Source organism: Hemicordylus capensis, chromosome 1 (genome assembly GCF_027244095.1).
Source record: "Hemicordylus capensis ecotype Gifberg chromosome 1, rHemCap1.1.pri, whole genome shotgun sequence".
Lineage (NCBI taxonomy): Eukaryota > Metazoa > Chordata > Lepidosauria > Squamata > Cordylidae > Hemicordylus > Hemicordylus capensis.
In genome coordinates, this window is record NC_069657.1 from 102,120,398 (window position 1) to 102,141,330 (window position 20,933).

At 42.3% G+C, this 20,933-nt stretch overlaps 1 protein-coding gene and 1 pseudogene across 7 annotated transcripts in view; one reads left to right on the forward strand and one right to left on the reverse strand.

Annotated features, from left to right (window-relative positions):
• The window catches only part of NELL1 (neural EGFL like 1), a 768,366-nt gene that overhangs the window by 283,917 nt on the left and 463,516 nt on the right, over positions 1 to 20,933 (forward strand). The window lies entirely within an intron of this gene.
• LOC128325333 (G1/S-specific cyclin-E1-like) lies at positions 7,049 to 8,255 on the reverse strand (annotated as a pseudogene).

Sequence of the window (20,933 nt, forward strand, 5' to 3'; positions counted from 1 at the left end):
ACCTATTGCAGGGATAAAATGTGTGTTTCCCCATGGGAGATATGCATTATCTTATTTAGTCTTTTCTGAACAACCACCTGAATGATCCTGGTTTAATAATTGTCAAAAGTGTGGTTCCTTCTAGCTGTTTTGTGTTGCACATATATTGACGGCATAAACTGGCATAAGTGACATCCACTTTTCCTTGATCCGTTTTTGTTTCCCCCCCCTGTTTATGGCAATGTTTATGAGCTTGGTCTTTATCAGTGTTTCCCTTTTAAAAAATGCTTTCTTTAGACTTATTTCTTTGCTTCATGCTTTCCATCTATATCAGAGATGGAGAAGAGGTGACATACTTGACAACCTGTTAAAATGTACTGCAGGAACAGGGCGATAAGACTAAGGAGTGTTCAGCAGAGAGATTTGTGGATGTCTGCTCCACTTATTTGAGTTCACTGTTGTGAAAATCCATTGTTCCCCATACATACATGGACTGAGAGTGAAAATTATTATAGTACAGATGAGGAAGAAACTTCAAATTACAACAGCATTAGAAGTTATAGTATTGCTGGCCCATTGCTTGAACGTGGACAGGATTTTTATCTCTAATGTCATAGGTACCAGCAGAGATAGTGTATTAAGAAACTCCTCTGTACTGCAGAGATTGTGAGCCAAAATTGCTTTATAGATGCTGCAAGAACCCTTTACAAATCAATAGAAGATAATAAGGCTTGTTGGCAGGAATGATCCAGTATATTATTTCTACTGTATACTGTACTGTATATTTTTTCTCTCCATTTATTCCCACTTTTTAATTTAATATATTTATTTCACCTTGAGCATGTAAAATAAAGCCAGAACACCATTTTAAAAATCTTTCTTTGGATTTTATTTAACTTGATAATAACTTTAATGTTTCTTCATCTTGCATTTTAAAGGCTTTGGTTCAAAGTCCTGTTAGGTGGAAACTATCAGTATGGGTGGGTGTTAAGTATTAGGAAGTGCACAAATTAGCTGAAATTGTTGGGGAGATGAGTCAAATTCCCACTTATTTCCCCCCACTTATTATCCCCACTTATGTTTTGCAGTTGGGGACACGTAAAAGTTGTGAAAACGTCTATTGGGGAGAATTCTGGATTGTTTTTTTTAGAGCTGTAAATGCCCAACAACAGATAGAATCAGGATTATTTTAATGTGCAGTCACCAGAAAAATAAGCTTAAAATGATTTTTTTCACTGTGTATTAGAATAGAACAATGGACTTTTAAAAGAGTTTTTCAGGCCAAAATAGATGAGTTGCTAAACATGCCATCAACTCCAAAGTGTGTGTGTTTTCCTTTTAAATCTCCAAGGGAAATCCTCATCCAGTACAGCTAGAAGGGTGCTTCAATCTTTGCACCATTTCCCTCTAGAAATCTTTACCCCCTGCACACAGCAGCTATTTGCTGTTGAAGGTGCCATTTGCTGTAGTGGCATTTCCAAGGACAAAGAGCCACTTTGGGATGTGTGTGATTTTTTGGCAAAAGAAATGGCATGGTGTAGAAAATTAAAGCACCCTCATTGACCTAGAACACGTTCCCACTCCGGATCAGCCCCTCTCCTTTGGCTATTTTAAAGGGGGAAAGCATACATACAGAAGGGGGATGATATGTTTAACACCATTTCTAGTTGCAGTTATAATTTCACAGTACGGCTGGCTTAACAAAATTATGTGCATCAACACGCACCAAGGGCAGTTACAAAAGAGATTTTAAGAACATAAGAACAGCCCTGCTGGATCAGGGACAAGGGCCATCTAGTCCAGCATCCTGTTTCACACAGTGGCCCACCAGATGCCTCTAAGTCATTTTTAGTGCTTTGATCCGGAGGGCAATAGCATGTCCCTAGTACCACATTTCCTTTCGGTCCTTGTAATGTTACCCATAATGATTCTGTGGAAAACTCTGGTCCACCTAGGTTTTCTAGCTTATTGGAATCTATCCCTTTTTTGATATACAATGCCATTCCACTCTGGCCCTATCCACCCCCAGCACAATACTTCCAGTGACTGTTGCTGGTGTGTGTCTTATGTTTCTTTTTAGAATGTGAGCCCTTTGGGGACAGGGAGCCGTCTTATTTATTTGTTATCTTTATTTGTAAACCGCCCTGAGCCATTTTTGGAAGGGCGGTATAGAAATTGAAATAATAATAATAATAATAATAATAATAATAATAATAATAATAATAATAATAATAGGAGATTCTCAGCCCTAGCAGACTTAGCTTCTCCCTCTCCTCTTGTTTTCTTCATGATTTATTTATTTTATTTCCTTGCTGTGTTCCCTTGCTTGATATCTTCTTTAGGGGAGAAATAGAAGCTTGTTTCCTTTCTCTTCAAGAGAGGAACTTACACTGAAAGTGTAAGTACTTCAAACTGGGGTTCCTAACCACCACCACCCCTCCATAACGGTGCTGCATTAGCACAGTACCTGGTCCAGCCCTCGAAGTATCCAAGTATAATTTGAAACTTGTAGGCAACAAGTGAATTCAGTCATCTCTAAAAAGGTCAGACTGGAAAATAGGTGTGTTTTTAAAAAGATTTGTATTTAATAAAATAATAAAAGGAAATAACATGATTACATTATCATCTCTTGAGCTTCCAACAACTACATATGAGATCTTACATATAACAATCCAAGATTCCGCTTCCACCCTTTGCCAACCTTCAGTCTCACAACAGATATGAAGAGAAATATAATATATAAGTAATACACTAGTCAGCCTTCAGTATTTAAAAAGTGCCAAATCTTGGGTGAGGATGTTGACCCTGTGCTATGTTGAAATTTATAAAAGGTTCCCAAGTTAACACAAATATTTCATCTGAGTTATTCTGCAAATAAGCAGTGACCTTAGCCATCAAAGCATATTCCCACAGCTTTAGTACCCATTCATTCAAAGTCGGGGTTGCCTGTGACCACCAGTTGGCAGCATAAAGGATCCTGGTGGCAGTAATCATATATAAGAATAACACTCTGTGTTTGGTAGGTATACAGGGTTTAGTCATGTTTAACAACAACAACAACAAGCTCAGGTGACTAAGGAAAGTTTATATTTAAAACTTGTTGCATCTTAGCATGATTCCCCCCCCCCCAATTGTTGTGCTTTGGCGCAAGTCCACCACATATGATAGAATGTCCCCGTATGATTGTTGCATTTCCAACAATCTCCCGAGTAATTGCTGTCCAGCATTCTAATGGTCACAGGAGTAATGTACCAGTGAAAATACATTTTGTACCAATTTTCTCTTAGAGTGCTATTTGCTGTAAATTTAATATTCACCTTCCATTGATACTCCCATTGTTGAATATCAATTATCCTCTTTATGTTTTCATCCATTTAATCATGCAATCTTTAATCTGTTCTGTTTCCGAGTCATATTTCAACAGCAACTTATATATCAATCCCAATAAATGATCTACATTTTTAGTTGTTAGTACTTCAAATTCCATTAAGTCTCTAAGCTTACCTCCTTTTTTGGTATTTCTTTCTGCACTCTTGAGCTAATTTGTAAATACTGAAACCATAAGGGTTCCTTGGACCATTCCAAAGTAAGAGTTTGAATAGATTTAGGTTTTAATTTTCCAGTAGTTAAATTTTGCATACTATATGCCTTCTCTCTCCAGAGATCAAGCTTAGTTTTTTCTTCTTCGTGAAAAAAAGATATATACAATAGATGCCAAAGATGATAGATCCAGGCTGATGCTTTTCTTATACTTATCCAAGACACTTAGCAGACTGTTTCTGATTGTATGGGATTTTATTTCCTGGCCATTTCTTTTTATGTTAGTCCATTAAAACTTATGCAGTCCATCTGACAAGTCTGATCCCTCCATGTCTGTAATCGAACCGTATGGTTCTCCGATCCAATCTGAGATCCATGTCAAACAACTGGCATGGTAGTATAGTTTCAAGTTAGGGACAGCCAATCCTCCCTGTTCACCTCTTGCATAATCCTGAACTTGATTCTTCTTATAAGCCCAAATAAAGGAATTTATATGCCTCTGCCTTGTATTCAATGTCTTATCTTCAATCTAACTGGAATTATTTGACATAAAAAATGATTCTTGGTAAAATATTCATTTTAACTGATGCTATCCTTTCCAGCCAAGAAAGATTTAGTTTTTTTCATCTATTTAAGTCTGCTGAAATAAGATTCCACACTGATAGGTAATTGTTCTTGAATAGGTCTTTATTGTTCTCTGTTAAATTAATCCCGAGATATTTAATAGGTTGTACTGTAATCTGAAATCCAGTCTTGTCTTTCAAATACAATAATTCCATTGCAGACTGGTCCATGTAATGATTTGTGTTTTACTTTCATTAATCTTGTCTCCCGAGAGCCTACTGTACTGATTTATATGCTCCATTATAGCATCTAGGGAGTCCTTTGATCGAGTAATTGCAAGAACTACATCATCGGCATACAGTTTTATTTTATGCTCTTGATTCACCATCTTACTTCCATAAATTCTTTGCTCCTGCCGAATCTTCTTTGTCAAAGGTCTGAGAGCCAAAATGTACAACAGTGGGGAAGGGGGGCACCCTTGTCTGGTATCCTTGTTGATGGCACATTTTTTGGATAGAATCCCATTCAGTTTATCTTTGCCAATTGCTCCTGATAAATACTTTGAATCTAAGAGAGGAAATTTGATCCACAATTCATTCTTTCCAAGACTTTAAACAGAAAGGACCAGTCCAGATTATCAAAAGCTTTCTCTGTGTCCAGGAAGATGATCTCTGCTTTGCTCTTTCTCTTTGAGATTTCATCTATTGCATTCAGTGCAAATCTCATATTGTCTTTCATGTATCTCTTTGGTATAAAACCTGTTTGGTCTGGATGTATTATATTAGTCAGAAAGCCCTTCAGCCTTCCTGCCAAAATCGCCGTGAAGCGTTTATAATGATGTTCAACAAGGAAATTGGTTCAGGTCGGGTTGCATCCTTCCCTTTTTTTTATGAATAAGAGATATGAATTGCCAGGAGGAAGACAGTGCATGGGAGTGTAGTATTTCATTCATTACCTGAGTCAGTGGGCTAATTAATATTTCCTGAAAATACTTGTAGTAAACAGAAGAGAATCCATCCAGCCTAGGGATATTATTTTTTAAATGTCATATTGCCTCTCTTGTTTCCTCCTCGGAAATCGGTTTGTTCAACACTTCTTTCTGTTTATCTGTGAACTCTCATATCTGTAGATTTTCCAAGTACTGTGCACTCTCCTCCAAATCTATTGTTTCCTTTCTGTGTAATTTAGTGTAATAATTGTAAACTGGTCAATCTTTATATCCGTGTTTGAAACTAACACTTCCCCGTTCCATATGAAGTGATGACTCTCTTCTTGCGTGCTTTTCTCAATTGGTATGCTAGTAATTTATTGGGTTTATTACCCTTCCCAAAATATTTTGGTTTTGCATAAATCATGTTCTTGTATGTCTCTTTTGCTTTTATGAGATCCATTTGTTTACGAAGCTCCTTTATACTCTGTAATATGTCTTTCGAAAGATTCATCTTGTGGGTCATTTCTAAGCTGTTCAGCTCATTTAGTAAGGATTCCTTCTGCTTTTGCAGATCCCTCTTCCTCCTTGAGGCCTCTGAGATAAACAATCCTCTCATTAAAGCTGTACTAGAATCTCATACAGAGAATAATGAAACTTCTGGTATCATATTTCTCTGGAAAAAACTCTTTAATTCATCTTGGCACTTCAGCTTGACTTCTTCTTGCAGTAACAGAAGATTGTTCAATCTCCATCTTCTTGGCCCTGTGTGTTCTCTGTTAAGTCCAATTAATAGCAGATTGTGATCAGCATACGTAAGCGGAGCCACTTCCACCTCAAACAATCTCAGTAATGCAGATTTTGAGATCATACACACATCTATTCTGGAGTAAGTTAGATGGGGTTGGGGGGGAAAGGTATAGCCCTTTCCCAAAGGATGCTTGTATCGCCATGCGTCTTCTAAACATAGAAGTGTCATATAATCCAGTGCATTTCTTGGCAATTTGCCAGAATTCTTCTTGCGTTGTCCTGATTTGTCAAGGGCTAACGAGAGAACTGCATTCCAATCAACAATCACAACTACTTCTCCTTCGCTATCTCTGAAAATGGGGGGGGGGGGGGCGGGGTTTGTCATACTGTGGCAAATGTTTCATAGCCCTGAATCCAAAATGTGTTCCACCTTCCTATTTAACGTTTTATATATCTTCTCAATTATGAAGGTGGTGGTGGTGGTCCATGACCACATTTCCATCTAACATGGCATAACACAAGGAAAAAGCCTTTTTTATATCAACCAGATCTTGAACTACATACGAATTGAGCCCAAGCCCAGTTGATATGCAAATTTTGGAACTTTCTTTCTATATAGTTTGAACTATTTAACCCTATTCAGACATAAGGCTGAATATTTGTGCAGGTGTCTATACATATGTGCATGATTGTGCATGAATGACTGTTCATGTATTCATTTTAAAAGCGAATCTGGGTGCAAGCCCACTCAGAAGCAGGGTAGAGATAGGGAATGTACTGTTGTATGTATGTTGAACATAATGCCTAAATAACTGTGGATGCCTACAGATCTGTACATGTATACACTCAACACAAATTGTTCATGCATTCAGTGTAGACTTGAGCCCGAAACATTTCAGAGGCCATTATAGAAGCCTCGGAAATGTTTCAGCCACTGGGGCCATTTCGGGTTTCGGAGGCGGCGGGGGTGCTCTCTTAAGGGCGGGGGAGGGTGCACTTATCCCTCCTGCCACATTTTCCTCACCAGCGCTCCATTGTATCAAAGTCCCTTGGGGCGGCAGCATACCTCCCTGCTGCCCCATTGTCGTTCTCGGTTGGTGTAATCTTTATTTAAAAATCAAGGACACATAAGAGCAAAGTGTTTAAGTTTCAAGCTGAAAACTAGACCTGAAGAGAGGCTCGCCTTCCGCAGCTAGACCCAACTAGCTCCCCTCTCTCTCCCGTGGTCACATCAAGTATCACTCTCCTTAACAGCCAAATGCCTGTTATTTGGGGTGGCTGGTGTACTCAGTCCGTTCCAAGTGGCAGTTTCTTGCTGCTCTGTGGTGGGGTAAGGACTCCCAAGGGCAAAGGAGAACTCCTGTTTTTCTCAGCCAACATGTCCTTTTAAAATTCAGCTTTGTGCAGCAAGTTAAAGGTGCTTATGTGCATTTGTATATTGTGCAAATCTTCTGAAGGGATGCCCGTGAAGGGCTTGAGAGTTGAGGTCCCCTCTCCAATAGCCATAGCAAAGGGAACCATCCACCGCACACAGTCCTCTATGTCACGTAACTCATAACCTGAAACTCTCTGCAACAACTCACAAGAGGAGAAGTGATAGACAACAGAAGCAGCGAGAACACCGTACGTATACTCTAAACAGCCAACATCCATCACGCAGAGATCCAAAAGCTCTGCTATTTGCACAGAGATCTGTTGGGGATACTGGGGTAGCAGCGCCTCATAGATCTCATTGAGGATTGCAAACTGCATGTATATGTTGAGCCAGGACACCACTGTGAGGGGACTCAGTTTCCGGTTGAGTGCCTTCATGATGATGAGTTCCATACTAAGGATTTCTTCTTCTCTGCAAGCTCCATCGTAACATATGCAAACTGACGCAACTTTGGAGGATAGATTTCCTCAAGCTTTGCAGCTATGAATAACAATGAAATCCCTATAGGTTGAAGCAGTGTCTTTATAATGTTATGTTGTGTTGCTATGAACTGATCGAAGAAATCTTGTGCTAAATAAAACGTCTCTCTGTGAAGCTTGTAGACCTCACAAACCTCCTTTAGCCAGTCTAGGAGAATTACCTGCATTTTAGGTTTTAAGAATGGGTGCCTTTGCATATACACCTTATCCCTCACAGAGGTCTGTTCTTTGTTTAACATGTTTTTTCATAAGTCGTCCTTATTTGCCCAGCCCAGCATAGGCAATGGTGAAGCTCTAGCTGACGGAAAGCTTTGGTGTACGAAAGAGAAATTTGGACCTCCCAGCTCATCTTCCTTGTCTGGTGTGGGGATCAGCATATGGGAATGCATTTGTGCTTCGTAATTTGAAGGTGGCTGGCTTTCATTCTGTTTCTTCTTGGTCATTTCTATCTTCGCAATTTCTTCATCTGGATCCTGCAAAAAAGTTGCAGCACCGGCTTTTCTCTTGTGGGCTCGAATAGCAAAGTCAGCAGAGTTCTCATCCTCAGAATCTTGTCTTTGTGCTCACTCTCGCCGGGCATCGTGGCCTGAAGGGGTCAAGACAAGCTGACTCAGATCCCAAGGCGGGCGGCTGCTGCATCTGCAGAGTTGGCGGGCGGGCGTGCTGCAGGAAGGCGGGCTCGTCTCGCCTGGACTGGGCTCCTCTTAGCTGAGCGCGGCCGATTCAGACAAGCAAGCAGCAAACTCGCGCGGCCTCTGCTGCTGTGCACGCAGGGCGGGTGCCTCCTCTCCCGGGGGCAGCATTTATGCCGCACCGGGGTCGCCCCTGCGGCTGCCCCCGCCTCAGGCGGGTCCTGCCCGGAGGGGGCCTTCCAGGTGAGGCCGGGTGGGGACCTGGCCTGGGCTGCCAGGGCAGGGTGAGGGTGAGGGGGTGTGCCCTGGAGGGGGAGGGGCTTGTGTGGGTGGAGGAGGGGCTTGCACGGTGATGCTGAGCAGGAACACTTTGCTCTTAGGTGTCCTTGATTTTAAAATAAAGATGATACGAACGTGTCGTTCTCGGCCAGAAGTGGCTGGAAGTACTGGGTGCACATGAGCCTGTTGCGTGTGCATGCGCGTGTGCATGGCAGATAGGCACATGCGCACCCGGTACTTCTGGCCACTTCCGCCCGAGAACAGCATCGGGGCATCAGGGAGGTAAGCTGCCGCCCCGAGAGACTTTGATACAGTAGAGTGCCAGTGGGGAAAATGTGGCAGGATAAGTTGCACCCTCCCCCACCCTTAAGGGAGCACCCCTGCTGTCTCCAAAACGTGGAGGAGCAGTTCCGGGAGCATCCCTGATTCAATGGTAAAGTGTTAATAGGGCAAGCATGTTTGTTTTAAAGTGTGTGGGTTGGCCTTCCAGTCTCTCAAGGCTTGACTGCTACTGGGTTTTTTTTTAGCCTACTTTCCAGTAGGCTTATGAGATCACCCACTTTTCTGTTTGTGTCCGTGTGTCCATCCGTGTGAACTTCCCCCCCATCAACTTCACAATGCCTGGTCCAATATGAACCAAATTGGGTACAGTTGTAGGGAACACACAGGGATACCCAAACAGCATAGTTTGTGATGATGTCATCCACCCCAATTCAAGATGGTGGACGCGTGAACGTTTGAGGCGCAAGTGGGCAAACGTGTGAACCACAGCCGATTTGAACTAAATTTGCTACAGCTGTAGGGACACATATGGATGCCCTAATGGCATGGTGTGTGCTGATGTCATCCACTCCAATTCAAAATGGTGGCCATGTGAACATCTGAGATGCAAGCAGGCTAATTTGTGGACTGTCTAACCCATTTGAATCAAGTTGGGTACAGTTCAAGTGAGTGACACAAAGGGACACCTCAGTGGCATAGTTCATGATGATGTCATCCACACCGATTCAAGCTGGCAGACACTTAAATTTGTGAGGTGCAAGTGGGCTAACTTGTGAACCACTTAACCGATTTGAATCAAAAGTGCTGCAACTGTAGGGATACATAGGGACACCTTAATGGTGTGGTGTGTGATGATCCACCACAATCCAAGATGGTGGTCACCTGAACATCTGAGGTCCAAGAGTACTAATTTGTGGACTCCAAACAAATTGGGTACAGTTGCAGTGAGTGACACACAGGCACACCTCAATGGCATAGCCTGTGATGTCAACCACCCTGATTCAAGATGGCACACGCGTGAATGTTTGAACTGCAAATGGGCTAACTTGACTGTCTAACCAATTTGAACCAAATTAGGTACAGTTGTAGTGAGTGACACACAGGAACACCTTAATGGCATAGTTTGTGATGATATCATCTATACCGATTCAAGATGGCAGATGTTTAAACTTGTGAGGTGCAAGTGGGCTAACTTGTGAACTGCTTAATTGATTTGAACCAAAATTGCTGCAGCTTTAGCAACACCTAGGGACACCTCAATGGTGTAGTTGCTGATGATGTCATCCATCCCAATTCAAGATGGCAGATATGTAAATGTTTGAGGTGCAAGTGGGCTAAATTGTAAACTGCTTAACTGATTTGAACCAATTTGGTACAGCTGTAGGGACACATAAGGACACCTCAACGGTGTGGTGTGTGATGATGCCATCCACCCCAATCCAAGATGGTGGTTGCATGAACATCTGAGTCGCAAGCAGGCTAATTTGTGGACTGTCAAACCAATTTGAACCAAATTGGGTACAGTTGCAGTGAGTGACACACAGCGACACTTCAGTGACATAGCCTGTGATGATGTCATCCACTCTGATTCAGGATTGGTGGATGCGGAAGTGGGTAACTTGTGAACCGCCTAACCGATCTGAACCAAATTTGGTACAGCTGTAGGGGCACATGGGAAAATCTCAATGTCATAGTTTGTGATGATGTCAACCACCTTGATCCAAGATGGCGAACACATGAATGTTTGAGCTGCAAGTGGGTTAACTTGTGGACTGTCTAAGTGATTTGAACCAATTTTGGTACAGTTGTAGTGAGTGACATACAGGAACACCTCAATGGTGTAGTTTGTAATGATGTCATCCACCCCGATACAAGATGGTAGACATGTGAACATTTGAGGTGCAAGTGATCTACCTTGTGGACCTCAAATTGAACCAAATTCAGTCTAGTTGTAGAGACAGAGAAAGGAAAGGAAGCTGATTAATTTTTATTAGAAGAATTTTTTAAATCTGATCTAGCTTTCACTTTTCTTAGTTGCATGATACTATTCATGCTTTATCCAGCATTTAAGATCAGAATAAGCTTTTTTGAGGAAAGCTTGTTATTTCCTCATAGGTCTTATGGCTAAAGGAGAATTTGGCAGTTGGAAAGGCTTGCCTAATCCTTCCTCTAGACAATTATTATACTTTGCAAGTGCTCTTCACCAGAGTTTTAAATGCATTTTTCTTATCTGGGATCCATAACTGTAATTCACCTTAGCTGGGGGTATAGGGATATTAGCAGTGGAGAATGGATGGGCATGAAAAGGATTAAGTACATCTCCCAGTAGCAACCAATTGTTTCCTGAAGTATTCCTCACACCCCACAGGTTTGTTATGTCAGGAAACATAGGATTGAGACCACACATTTGCCAATGAAACTTTCGTTTTCCTTAGGCTGCATAGTATCTGCACATTTCACTGACCTTTTAACCAATTGTTTTCCAGTTATTGATGAATAGTATGTCTGCTGTAGCACTGATGAATCTTGTAAAATAAGGACTCATGATTTGGTTTTCAAATACTGAAACCCTTCTCTTTATTATTTACCTGGCCAAACTTTATTGAATCATTAAGAACATCAGATATAAAAACAGGCATCAAAAGAAGCTGGAGAACAGAGCCTCAGAAACTTAACACAGGGTAGTTGTTGCTCCTATCTGGCATTGCCACTAACTGCATTGCCATAAAGACCAGGGTGTAAGGTCATTTAAGGAATACAAGCAAAGCTTGTCCTTAGCCCCAAGCCCCATAGGTCCAGGTTCCATGATTAATTTTTGGATTACCCCTTTCTTATTAACTAAAACCGTATAATCCCTACTAAATGAAGATAGTTACCAAAATTTCTCTTTCACAGTTCTCCTTCAAAATTCAACCCCCTTCACCTGCTTCCCAGTTTCCACTGCACAAGCAACCAATTAAATTAAGTCTTTTAGCCAAAGAGGGGATCAACCTCCCCACACAGGCAAATCAGTGTGGGGAGCAAAATCTCCCCATGGCCCCCTCAAGGGGTGACCAGGATAAGCCCTAGGTCAAGGGTATAGGGTAGGACGGTGGGACAAATTGTGCCTCAAAAATTGAGTTGCTATCTGAGGTGCAGTCAATAAATATCCCACATTTCCCCATGAATCTGTGTGAGAGGTGGGAGGTAAAAGGCTTCTGGCTCTTCCTTACTTGATGCAAATCGCCCCCACCCCCAAACTGGGGTACCATTGCTGGCAGGGTACAATTCTTTTTATTAATTACATGTAGGTATTGTGTTGGGGAGGATTAGGTACTTAAACAACATAAGAATCCTCTTTGTGAATGCAGAGTGAATGTAAGACTGCTTTTTAAGTAAAAGTTTTATAAAAACTGTTCATATACTTTTTCTGACTGTTTTGATTATTTTCCATTTTCTCCTATCTCTTTCTTCTGGTTTTTGCATTTCTTATATCCAGAAATGCCAAATGTACTTTCTAGGAATGTTCACAATTGTAAATGTTGGGATTGGGCTTGACCTGATAACCTGATTCCATAAATGTCAGTTTGGGGTCCTTTGGACTCTTCAGAATGGGTCTGACACCAGAGAATCACACGGGAAGTGATGTAACCCCAGAGAATCGCAAGGGGGAAACCCAGAAACTGGCTGCTTTTTAAACTTTAAGTTTAAAAACAGCCTAAAAATGTAAAAACAGAGAAATGTATTGACAGGAAGGAAGGCTTGTGGCCAGATAGATCCTCCCTGAAGATCCCCCCCCCAGCCTCAATTTTGGGATGGGGGGAAGGGAGCAAACTCCTACTGCCATTTGGAGCTCTGGAAAGTTCTGATTTCTCCAAACAGGGTCAGAGAAGTCTGATCTAAACTGGGCTTCCTTAGTTTGGGTCTGGAATGTGTCCACCCTCTGAAAAGGCCCATGTCAGGCCACTCCTAACATTCCTGAGCCGACATTATACAGCTCTAGTACTTTCTGCCTCCAAACTTTCTATGACAATATAAAATATTATTCATTGTTATGTGTTCTTGTGCTAATGATTTCTAATATTGTTCTTTTATGTTAATTTTAAAAAATGCAATTTTTCTCAGCAAAGATTGGCACAAAATACTAAATATATTTTGCAAATAATTGGTGAAAAAATGAAAAAAAGGTGGATACTTGAGATTGTACCTTGGATTCTCTATTCTCCTCGAAGAGTATAAAATAGATAATACCAACTCATAGTGATCTGCCTTCATTGTTGTAGGAAATACCAACTGATTATTACATAGGAAATGTGAGACTGGATCTGACTTTTGTGGGTTTTTACTGAAATATAGCCATGGGAGGCTCTGAAGCAGCAGAACCAGAGAAGGGAAGTAGAGTTTTCTTCTTTGACACATTACCTTAAGCTTGTGCTTGAGGTTGATGTGCTTTATTCTTATGGTTGGGGTCCCAATCAGAATCATGGCATGGAGGGAGAGGGGCTTCAACCCTTTGCTCCCACCATGCTCCCAATCTGAATTGATGCCCGCTGCAGCTCCTTTCCCCAGTGGGAGGCTCTAACTGGTGGCAGATTTCCCTTCTGTGAGAGTTTCCCTTCCAATGAAAGTAGGAGCTTTCATTGGGTGTTCAGATCAGGACTTGTAGCAGAGGCAAATGTTCCTTACTGCATGAGCCATATCCACACATTTTGGCCATTGGTACAACCTCGGGAGATGAATGCTCATAGTGATAATTGACAATGTTTACTCCTCTAGAGGTGGAAATAGGTGATAGCATTGTCACACTTACAGCTTTCTCTGTGTTATCACCCCTTCTTTATCCCTAGCCCTAGATGATTAGAGTTAAGTTGCAGTCATTTTTACACAGGGGAAAGGGTTAGGGTCAGGATTAGGGTACCAACCATCCCAGAAGGCTCATGTCTTTTCTGTTCCATTCTTTGGTCCTAATCCTGATTGGAATCCCCCAATGACAGCTTTTAGCTTGTAAAAATCAAACACGTCTGTCTGAAATATCATGGTTTAAAATATCATGCAGTTTAATCCTGATGCTTTTCATCAGGCTGTTTCCATGATCTAAGTCACTGTCCACAGTTACTGTTTACTCTGCAGGTGGAAGATGTATTTTCCCCTGCAGATCAAGCAGCACCTAGGGATCCATTTAGAAAGGGAAAAGAATTAAACACCAATTTTCTCTTAGTGCTTTAAGCAGTCATCTTAAAGTATGGTTTCATTGCAGTAAAAGAAACAAAAAATGTTGGGAAGTGCAATTTACAATGTGACCTACAGTTGTAAGCTTTTGAATCCCACCAAATTGTTTGCAATTTCTAAAGTGTATTGGTGTATAAAGTTAATATTCATATACATATCAAGCAAGAGTGTGTGTGTGTGTGTGTGTGTGTGTGTGTGTGAGAGAGAGAGAGAGAGAGAGAGAGAGAGTGTTTGTGTGTGTGTGTGTGTGTGTGTGTGTGTGAGAGAGAGAGAGAGAGAGAGAGAGATTAAAACCCCTTTGGATATCCAGAACTTTTCATTAGAAATCATGCCCCCCCCACACCGTGATCTTTTTCTACTTGTTGCAAAAAATATGTTTTAGTCCCCCATGTTCTCATGTAACCCTATAACCCATGACCATGTAGGCAAATAGACATCTAGCATGACTGTGAGCAAACCAGTGAGAAGTATTTCAGTGTGTTCTCACCTTTTCTTCCGTCTTTAGAAAGTACATGCTACCTTCTATCCAGATGTTGCTGTTTCTGTGTTGTGAACAGCAAGCTTTGGTACTTGATGCCCTTGTCCACAGGTTGCTGCCAGTGTCATTGCACAGACCTCTGTGCTTCCTAGGTGGTGTGCTTGCCTCTGATCCACCCTCCTTCCTCCATGGATCACAGGCTTTCAGACTGCACAGTGGGTGCCTTTTGAAGGCATCAGCAGCTCACATGGTTTCTGCTCAGTCTCTTTCCTCTAATTACAGATTCTCCGACTGTACTAGCTGTTAGATAGTGCAGCAGTGTCTCCTGAAAAAATGACTTGCAGACTATTGTATGTTAAGTTACACTGTTTGCCTGTTCTAATTCATTACTCTGCCTTTTAGGGACATACTGTTTTGTATGTATCTTTACATACTTTACAATACAAGTGTCTGTTTTTAACATGATAATGCACCCTTGGGTGCCAATGGCATTCGAACAGACTTTAAATGAAGGCCGTACCCATCCTGCTGTTTTTCCCCCTTACAAAGGCTTCACTGTCCATGTAATATAATAATAATGTGGGCAGTAGCTAAAATTGCTGGTATCCTTCTTGTTTGATTCACGACTTCTTTTTACCTTCCTTCCTAGGGATGTGCAAAATGTTTCAACCTGAAATGGGTCATTTTGAGTGTCTCGAGCTTGTAACAAAATGCCCTTTAAATAAAAGGCCAGTTTCGAGCTCGGAACAAAACAACCCTGTTACAATTTGAAATGTTTTGACATTTTGAGCACCATTTTGGAGGCCTGTTTTCCCCTTGCTGATTGGTTTTCTGGCACTGGCTTCCAATTGGCTTGTGATCTCTTTGCTTCTTGGTTGGTTTGTTATAGTACCAATCAAGTATGGTCATGTGCCCCCATTGGCTGGGGGGAGGGATGGGACAACCAAAGGAGGGAGTTTTGAAATGTATTTAAGGGGACTGGGAGGCAAGAGAGCCCTGATAGTTTGCCTTATAGGAATCTATGGGTTTTTGGGGGGAAAGGTTAAAAATTTCTTTTTAAAAGCCTGCTTGTCCATTTCTTGTGTGGGTTGGAGGGTAGATAGCACTCATCATGCCCTACCACCCAACTCACTTTCATGTCCCTAGGAGCTACTGTTAATGGAACTGCCCCAATGTGGCCAAATTGTGTTCAGGCTTTGTGTGGGGAATGAGCTAGCTGGGGTGGAGCAGTTCGACATCAGAATAATTTTTGTGCAAAGCCTTGGTTACAGGAAAATGAACTGAGAGAGAGGTTGTATGGGTACAGTGGAATAAGAAAGAAATTACTACCAAAAAATATGTTACAGAATTAACCAGATAACTACAAAGAAAAAATTTAGCATAGTATCTGATTTAAAATAACTTCCAGGCTGGTTATAGAAAGGAGGCTTGAGAGAAAACAAGTTTTTGGATTTAAGAAGAGGGAAGCAGGGATTAGGAGAGCCAGAGGGGTGGAGTGCTACAACCTCATCCTTCCTTTAGTGGTGATTGCACCCTTGAGGCTCAGGTGCAACCAAAGGACCTCTTTCCTCAGGGATGGATCAGGAAGCAGCGGGCAGTAGTGGAAAACCAAGTGGGTTAAGCGGTGGAGATAGATCCCCAAAGTGTCTGTTCTCGACTAGCCAACTTCTGTAGCTTCAATGTTGGCTGGGCAGACCAGGCCATGCAAGAAGGCTGATCTGGAGGCTGTAAGTGTGATTGGCACGTAGAGCCAAACACAGCCAAGTGTAATGGCAGGTGTCAGATCTAGCGTTCCAATCATGGATGACTCCAAGGTGTAAGTACCAAATGATGAGCACTGGGATCCAAATGCAGGACACTGGCTCAAGGAACCAGAGGCAATTATAGCCCAAAATGTGTCCTGAGACAACACTCCAACATTCCAGTTGCTCTTCTTTCTTGAATAGGGTAGTACCGGGAAATCTCAAAAGGTTCCATTGCTGTGTAGCACTACAAAACAGTGCTTTGAATGGGTCAAGTGTACTCTATTATGTAAATAGAGTGAATGGACGTGGAAACATGGTATTTCTTAGGTCGAAAGAACCTAGTAAACTAATCAGTATTTTAATGAGTACACATCTGAGTTCCTCTCGCCCACTTAGCTTTCTTCTAATAGGGAGTTGCATCACAGAGCCTTATCTGACTTCCCTGCTGAGTTAATTGGTTTTTAGCTCATTTGAGGCATCTACAGACAGGAGTTAGACCAAGGGGGGGGGTAATCTTTGTGCAGAGAGACCTTGAATGAAAAGCTGACTTTTGTGAGTTAACTTCAGAAGTCTACTTAGGCATTGCAGCACAGGGAAGGCGCGAGGCTAGCTCCCTTTCTATTTCTTTCTTTCTTTCTTTCTTTCTTTCTTTCTTTCTTTCTTTCTTTCTTTTACATATTTTTATGCCGCCCAGAATTTGCATCTCTGGCGGCTTACAACAAAAACAAAAAGTTAAAACATTAGTTAAAACAAATAAATGACAAATTAAAACATTGGTTAAAAAATGACAACAAAAAGTTAAAACATTATAACAATTTAAAACCTTAAAACGTTATTTTAAAATGAAATTAAAACTATTAAAGCGGTATTTAATTAAAAGCCTGGGTGAACAAATGTGGATTTAAAGATTTTTTTTAAATTGTCAGAGATGAGGAAGCTCTTATTTCAGCAGGGAGTGCATTCCAAAGCATTGGGGCAGCAACTGAGAAGGCCCGTCCTCGAGTAGCCACCAGATGAGCCGGTGGCAGCTGCAGACGGAACTCTCCTGATGATCTCAATTGGCGGTGGGGTTCATGCTGAAGAAGACATTATCTTAAATACCCTGGGCCAAAGCTGTTTAGGGCTTTATAGGTTATAACCAGCACCTTGTATTTTGCCCGAAAACTTATCGGCAGCCAGTGTAGCTCTTTCAGTACAGAGGTAATATGGTCTCTGCGAGATGACCCAGAGACCAACCTGGCTGCTGCATTCTGAACCAGCTGTAGTTTCCGGACTACATACAAAGACAGCCCCACATAGAGCGCATCGCAGTATTCCAGTCTGGAGGTTACCAGCCTATGTACCACTGTCCTGAGGTTGTTCATCTCAAGACACGGACACAGCTGGCCTACCAGCGGAAGCTGATAAAAGGCACCTCTGGCCACCACCTCAACCTGGGACACCAGGGAGAGGCCCAGATCCAGAAGCACCCCCAGACTGCACACCTGTGCCTTCTGAGGAAGTGTGACCCCATACAGAACAGGCAGATCAAACTCATCTTCCGAATTTTGACCCTGCGCAATAAGTACCTCTGTCTTATCTGGATTCAGTCTCAGTTTGTTAACCCTCATCCAGTCTCCAGGCAGGCATTTAGGGAAGTTATGCCTTCTCCTGATGAAGCTGACATGGAGAAATAGATTTGGGTGTCATCAGCATACTGATAGCACCCTGCACCAAATCTCCTGATGATCTCTCCCAGTGCTTTCATGTAGATATTAAACATCAGAGACAATACAGAGCTCTGAGGGACACCATATGAAAGTTCAGATTTTGAAGAACAGTCCCTGAGGGACACCATCTGGAATCTGCCCAAAAGGTAGGAGTGGAACCACTGCAGAGCAGTGCCCCCCACCCTAACCCCCTCAGACGCTCCATAAGGATACTATGGTTGATAGTATCGAAAGCCGCTGAGAGGTCCAAAAGGACCAACAGAGTCAAGCTCCCTCTGTCGATTCCCAATTGGAGATCATGCATCAGGCCGAACAAAGCAGTCTCCACCTCATAGCCTGCCCGAAAGCCAGTTTGAAATGGGTCTTGATAATCAGTTTCCTCCAAGACCTCCTGGAGCTGGGAGGTCACCACCTTCTCAGTCATCTTGACCAGACATGAAAGGTTCGAGACAGACTTGTAGTTGCTTAACTCCAAGGGATCCAAGGCAGGCTTCTTCAGAAGTGGTCTTATGATGGTCTCCTTAAGACAAGGAGGCATCCTGCCCTCCCTTCGAGAAGCATTTTTAATCTCTATCAGACCTCCTACAACAATCCCCCTGCTAGATATTATAAGCCATATCGGGTAAGGGTCAAGACACAAGTAGTAGGCCGCTGCACTCCAGGCAGCTCATCCATGTCCTCAGGAGTCACAAACTGGAACTGATCCAACCTAATCACGCAAGAGGAGTTACTGGACACCTCCACATCATATACTGAAGTAAATTTGGCTTTCGTAGCTGTTAAATCTGGGTGTAACTGTCCTACTGCCTGCTAAGTGACTGGTCCCCAATATTCCCATAGAGAATTCATGATCCCATGAGACTCCTGAGCATGTTAAAAGTGAGAATCACATGCCCATGGTCTCAGACAAAGGCAGAGAGGCTTCTGGGAGTCCACACAAGAGTATCGCTAGCAACACTACCCCAAGAGAACAATGGGGTGCTTCAAGTTCTCTCAGTGTTCCCTATGGCCGAAACACTTGGAATGTTTCAAGGTTTGTTCCGTCAAAACAACCAGGTCGACTGCTGTTTCAACAAAACAATTTGGCTGTATGTTGTTTGTTTTGAGTTTGAAACAAAACACAAAATCCATTTCATGTATATCCCTGTTCTCTCCTGCAAATGAGGTGTTGGTTTATGGGATTAAAACTACGACTTTAAGTAACTTCAGACAAATGTCTACTTTGTAGTCATGTTTTCTGCTTTGAGCACCATAGCCTCTTCTCCTGCTTTTTAGTCCTTCCATTTAACACATATTATAGAATATTTGCCACTCTCTGGAACCATTGCCTTGCTCAACCTTATCCTCAGGAAAGTGAATAATATTTTTCACTACTTACAACACTTCTTGTTTTGTCTGTATCGTATGCAGGAGCCTTTCCATATAGAATTGCACACAAATATTTGAAACACTCTTCAGCTCCATTCAGACGTGGATCCCCATTCCCGCGCTCACACCAGAAGAGGGCACGAAGTCCCACCCAATGATGCTCATGATTAAGATACTGTTTGGTTGAAGGGGGAGGCTCTATAACTGTGATGACTGGTGCTTCTCCTTAACCCAAACAGTGCCGCAACCATGAGTGGCGAGCTGGAGGGGGTGACTGACAAGGCTGGGGCAAGTAGCCTCAGCAGGCAGCCTCGTGCGTCGGCGGTGACCAGCAGGCGCAGCAGCCGCAGCCCCACCATGCTGGAGGAGGGGGGCTTCCAGCGAGCGGTGAGCAGCCTGCCTTTCTCACTTGGCCCAGGGCCAGGCAGCAGGTACTGGAGGGAGCTGGAGCCAGCATCTGATCAGGGCATGGCCCCTTTAAGCCACAACAGCTCCTGCTCTGCAGTCTGCAGAAGAGGAAGAGGCTGGCAGTTTGAGGGCACTATGAGATATGCCTGCCTGCCTATGCTATGGCATACGGTACTGGAGGGGTGGGTCACTGTTGCTGTTGGCGGGGGTCGCCATTGCGTAGCCTGACTGATCTCTAGTGCTACCTGTGTCATGTAAATTTACTTGTTGATTCAACAGATCTTAGAGTCAGATGACATGTGCTAATGATCTTGCCTTTATGCAAGCCATTATGAGAGACTGCCTGCTTAATAAGCCACCTCATTGATGTGCTGATGGATCTTTTGGTCAAAAGTGGAATAAGAATTGTGCAAACAGCACAAGATGTCTTTATATCAGAAATACCATATCTGTATATTAAATTATAGAAAATATCAGTGTAAAAATACCTACACTTCTGCATGCTAGACCTCTTATGGTACATCTTAAAATAAACTTGCTTTGATTGCATTTAATATAGTTTTGTGATCTTGAGTGACTGCATGACATGTATTCGTGTGGCTCCTCTTCAGTACTGGTAAATATTGGCATTTAGATATTGGCAGGTTGATAAATATTGGAAAGTTGAGACATCTCTCCTCAAAGGGACTACCACCTGTGCCTTTATCCTGGGAGTAAAAATAACTTGGTTTTGAGACTGGGCAAGTAGGGCTTTGTCATATTTTGTGCCCATCATAAAAAGTCTTGCTTGCTGCAAATGGTAGTAGTACACTAGATGTGCACCACCAATGGAACTTGAGAGTCTTTCCCTGCTGTAGAAATGCTGCCCATTCTGGTTTTTAGGCAGCTTAGAAAGGAGGCAGAATAATAGAACAAATCAACATCCTGTAGGTGACTTCATCACTAAATGTACAGTCATGTTGGGAATCTGTGTCTTCCTTCAAAAATAAGATTTTTATTGCAAGAGAATTCAGTTTTGGAGTACGTTATGTATATAAAGATTTATGTCTAAAGATTTGTATGTTCATGTGTGTATTTTACATAGGATATATATTAGATCAAAATGTTAAGGAGGCCCCTGCCCCTAGCCCCTTGCCCCGCTAGAGATAG